The sequence below is a fragment of the Neolamprologus multifasciatus genome, chromosome 2 (assembly GCF_963576455.1).
Source record: "Neolamprologus multifasciatus chromosome 2, fNeoMul1.2, whole genome shotgun sequence".
Taxonomy (NCBI): Eukaryota; Metazoa; Chordata; class Actinopteri; order Cichliformes; family Cichlidae; genus Neolamprologus; species Neolamprologus multifasciatus.
In genome coordinates, this window is record NC_140440.1 from 1744679 (window position 1) to 1749853 (window position 5175).

A 5175-nucleotide genomic window follows, 5' to 3' on the forward strand; every position below is an offset into this window, starting at 1 on the left:
TAATAGTATACTTGTAAGGTTAGTATTGTGATAGACTCGAGTATATTTTAATTATACTCTTGTAGACATTATGACATTATGCTAGTACAATTATGGTGAACAAAAAGTACATCTAAAAGTTAATTTCAAGAATACTGTTATGTACTAAAACGGGGGGCAATGTAGTCCCAAGAAGCATTATTAGTATACGTACTAGGTAAGGTATACTTGGGAAATATAATTGAAGTATACTTATTTGTTGAATGGCCAGCAACAAAAACTAATGGCTACATTTAGAGTAATGTTTAAAAATGACTTCATTTAGCAGGGTGTTCCTTTTTTCTCTTCTTATTCTTTCTTATACTGGACCTTCATTTGTTTTGTATAAGGTGGTACTTTTTAAGACACCTCTGCCTACAGTGAACTAACCTAATAATATGCTCTGGTCGTCATTTTACACAAGTTAAGGTGTCACATCCATGAAACCTACACCACTAACCAGCATCAGTCCTACAACCTCACTCTCAAAATTAATAAATTCTGGGACAAGCAGAAACTGTATTTTTAGCGGTGCATTATGTTGCAGGCCAGACTGCTATTAAATGCACTCTCCTAAAGAAATAATTCCTTTGTAGCACCACTTCGTCTTGGTTCAGAAGAGATGTCCTGGATATACGTGATAATGTAACACGGGTGTTTATGTTTGTTCATGTTTAGCGCGTTGGGCTGTGTTTTTAAAGCGATTGTTACGTTTTTAAAGCTTTTTAATGCGGCAGGTGCGATAGCCGACACCACACCTTCACCTGACATACAACGTGACGTATGACGCACACGTCGGGTATTCACTTTCAAAACAACAATGGGGATAGAAAATATTGCTCGAGGTTGTTAATGCTCCTTTCGCTGGTTGCCAACCACCATTAAATAACAACAAGAAGAAAATATTGATCTGCTTCTCTTAGTTTTGCACGTTTAAGCCACAAGTCAGACTCAAACAAAGCTGCAAAGCAGGAGAACAACATGGCCATATTCTGTGCCACAGATCCAGTTCGCTGCAGCACAGAGTGATGATAAGACCGTTAACATGTGCAACTTAGAAGTAGTCAGAGGTTACTGGATGTTCAATCGGATTAAATGCAAGGTTGATTGGATTATATCTGAAGATCATATGCTATTCGTGATAACTCTGCTAGACTCCAAATTGCTCATCCATGCGGGAGTATCTCAAAATTAAATGAAACCACTTAACACTTTTTCCCTAAAACGGACTGACGTGGGACACATTAAAGTTGGATCGGAACCAGCTAATCAGTCTGAAGGTAAGTGTTTTTTCACCTATTCGAGAGAAGTCCGAAATGCGTTCTTATTACTGTTTGTTTTGACTTTTAAGCTACCCTACCAGGATATTTTCATTCAAATGCTAAGACAAAATGTCAATATCTATGAATGTGGAGACTCAAAAGACTAGTTAGGTAATAGTTGCCGATGGATTTATGAGACTTGATAGAAACTTGGACGTTTGCAACAGGATGAATCGGTGAGCTACCGAGGTTGCGCCCAAATGCTTAAAGCTGTTAGCTGGTCAGTGTTTTCAGGTGTGCTTGTACTACCTGTACGGTGTGGAGTGCTAACTAAGTCATGTTAAACCCATTAAAGCGTCGAGCTCAAATATCTTGTCATTTTTGTGCACTGCTCTCTTGTCGGCACACATTTTCTGTTTATTGAAGCCTTTTGTGAATCATTTTGATCATGTAAAAACTGGGAATTGGTCCATATTGACAATACTCTTATTTTTTGCATTGCATATGTCATTTAGGAAAGGTAATTGGTTACTGAACTTTTTGCAACTATGTGTATTTCTAAATTTTGTGGCTTCAGTGCACGCAAATTTATATTGTTCAGTTTGCATGTTAAAAGCCTGCCTAGCACCCCAAGGCTGATTATGCTTGGTAAGAAGTCATTTATGAAATAGAGCTGATTAGACCATATTACAATTTGAGGAGGAGCTTTTCATGGACACAGGTATCCAGTCTCTGTTTTGTTAGCTCAAATTTCCTTTATAAACCAAGGTTGTTGGACATGTGTCTCAGTGAATCCAGCAAAGTAACAATATCAAATTTCACATTACATATTACTGATCAACATAGTAGTCTAGCTACATTAACATCAGAAATACTGAAGTCAATACTGTAAAGTTTAACAGCAGCACAAACTATAAACTCCAAAATAACCATACAGTTGATTCATCTCCGGTAATTTAATTGGGCTGACTCTTTGTTAGGTGTGTTTAATGTGCAGAATAATTCCCAATTATGTACAATTATAATATGTTAAGATGGACTTGTGTACATAAGGCCATTGATAATTAACTGTACGTAGCTATTTGCTTTATGACTATCTAGACAGTGTGAAGAAGTGAAGTATTGAAATTACTTTATGTTGCATAATGACAATGACAATGTTGCCCCTATACATTTAAGGACAAAGTTCAATGACCGCCACCTGCTGGATGGTGAGTACAGAGGGGCTTGTAATTGTCGAGCTGGACAAAGAGAACACCTTTGCTGATGCGATGTCAGTCTTCTTTGGTTCATTCTATGTATTGAACCTGGAATACCAGGAGTCAGCGTGTGCAACATTGGAACTAATTCAGAGGTATGTTTGAACAGTTAGCTAATAGTGATAGATGATGATGATGAGTAACTCATTATTTCAAATCACAACTCAATGTTACTGTATGTTACTATTTATTATGGCATGTTTTAAGTTTTTTTGTAAGGATAAACCCTGAAGAGGGAACAAAATGTACCTCCAAGGTTGGGACAAGCAGAAAGACTGGGACCACTGTGAAGCGATTAACCCTCATGTCACAACTTTCCTCCAGCGGCTTACTGAATTTGAGTGGAGAACTTCAAATTAGGTAATTTGCCATTTTTAGTGAATTTCTTGTATAATTTAAGTGAACAATGTGTTGTTACCTGTGTCTCCACAGATGATCCATGGCCCATGCTTGCTGAACATTTACACAAGACGAACAACAATGAAGACAAGCTCTCTTGCCATCTTGCAAGACGCTGTCTCTGTCCAATAGGTTTTTTTGAGTGCAACAGTTTTGATTTTTTTTCCTTCTTTTACCCGTTTGTTAAAAATTATTTCAGCTACTTACACTTTAATTGTCACATGCATTGGCTCACCCTACAAATCAATGAACTCAGTCCACAAAGCAAGATCAGGGTTCAGTGCAAGTCAGTCAAGTTCCTTCACACCACACACGCTCATCCATGTCCTTTGGACCCTGTTTTGTGCATTGATTTGGTGGTGTGAGACAGTATTTTGGACAAAGTGTATATAAAGGCAGACGTGTGGGGCTTGATATTATATTCATTACAATTCAGTTTATATGTATGGTGCCAACAAAATGAATGCCAAGGCACTTCACATTGAAGGTTTAAGACCCTACAAAATATAACTAAGAAAACCCAACACTTGAGCATATGTTATCTGCCATGATATGGATATGACATAATATCGTTATTGTTTGTACAACCATCTGAGAAAATAATGGATTACATGGTTTAGTAAAAACAAATGCTTCCTCAATGAAAATATGTTTTCAGTTCTTTTCAGTTTTTGATTTTGGAAATGTGTATTTCTGCAGAGGAAAATCAGAATGGAAATAAAGTGGTGTAAAGCACATGAATTATATTTTGTGTGTGTGTGTGTGTGTGTGTCTATCTATCTATCTATCTATCTATCTATCTATCTATCTATCCATCCAATTTTTTTGGAACCCTCCAGTCTCTTACAGTATGTTACTGTTAACTGAAATTACGGTCAATTACGACCTGTTAAACAGTAAATGACCGCCTGTTGGGACACGGTGTCCTCTAGCAGAGATGAATATTTTTGGTACTCATGATGCGTGATAATGGTAAGTTACTGGTTAATATATTGCAGTTTATTACCTTGCAGCGGGCTTACAGTGACATACCGTGAATAAACGGTAGTATACCAATTTCTTAATCACAGTATGTTGTTACTTTGTTGACGTAATTTACGATATAACGGTATCTCACTGGCGTCACTGTCGCCAGTGAGATACCGTAAAAAAGGCTACGGTGCGTGACCATAATTTGTCCAAGAGTATTATACCACACCAGCAAAAAACGGTATCGTCCTGCAGAACGGTAAGCTGCCGTAACACGGTGTCACGGTATGACGCTGGCAACAGTGACGCCAGTATGTTACCGTAAAGTGGCGATGAAAAGTCTAACAGTGTGTGACAGAATTGGCAATCAGCCAATAGACTGATGAACTTTTATACCTTCACTGTTTGATTATTAAGCAGATGCATAAGAAAGCTGTGAATCAAGGAACAGTGTTTGGTGCACTTTCCAATTATTATTATTATTTTTTATATATTTTTTTATTAGTTTTTTCTGTTTTCAGAAATAGTACATAATTACATAACATAATAAAGTGTACAATTCAGAACCAAAAATAAAAAAACAAACAAAAAACAAATAAACAAAACAAAAACAAACAGACTGATAACTGAGCACAGAACACGAGCTCAGTTCCATCTAAAAAATAAATAAATAAATAAAGAGAGAATACAATACAGTACAATACCTGTGGTCCCAGTAGTACGTTGCAGTTTGAACACTCAAGAGAATCCTTGTAACATAATATTAGAAACATCAGGTTCCACATAATTCAAGTATGGTTCCCACACCTTAAAGAATTGATCTGTTTTTGAGTGCAGTATACATGTAAGATATTCCAATGGCACTAGATCCAACACTACTCTTTGCCAACCTTTAATAGTTGGTGCTTTTTCAATTATTGACATGTAACCCTCCAACTAGCTTTCAAAGTTTAAAAGAGACTTGCATGAGACTTCTGATTCTTTCTGATAAATTTCCTTCTGTTCCCCACCATAAGACTCTGTCTGAAATATCCTGGTAATTTCAGTATCCAATTTGTCCGTAGTGAGTGTGTTTAGCCTTCAGAAGAAAAAGAAAATTGGATACGAAAACTTGTCTAATTGCTAATGGAAGAAAATATCACCTCTGGAGCAATTTCCATTGATACGTTTGTTCTCAAACAAACACCCTGCTTAAGTTCATTAACTCATATTTGTCAGTTTATGTACAATCACTCGGTTACTTCTGTTGTATCTGTAAAAAACATCAT

General features: G+C 36.7%; 1 long non-coding RNA gene across 1 annotated transcript; it reads left to right on the forward strand.

Annotated features, from left to right (window-relative positions):
* The first annotated feature begins 2418 nt into the window (after positions 1-2418).
* Positions 2419-4854, forward strand: LOC146523807 (uncharacterized). The gene is made up of 3 exons (XR_014869950.1): positions 2419-2634; positions 2747-2899; positions 2972-4854. It is a non-coding gene; the product is annotated as an uncharacterized LOC146523807 (long non-coding RNA).
* The last annotated feature ends 321 nt before the right edge of the window (positions 4855-5175 follow it).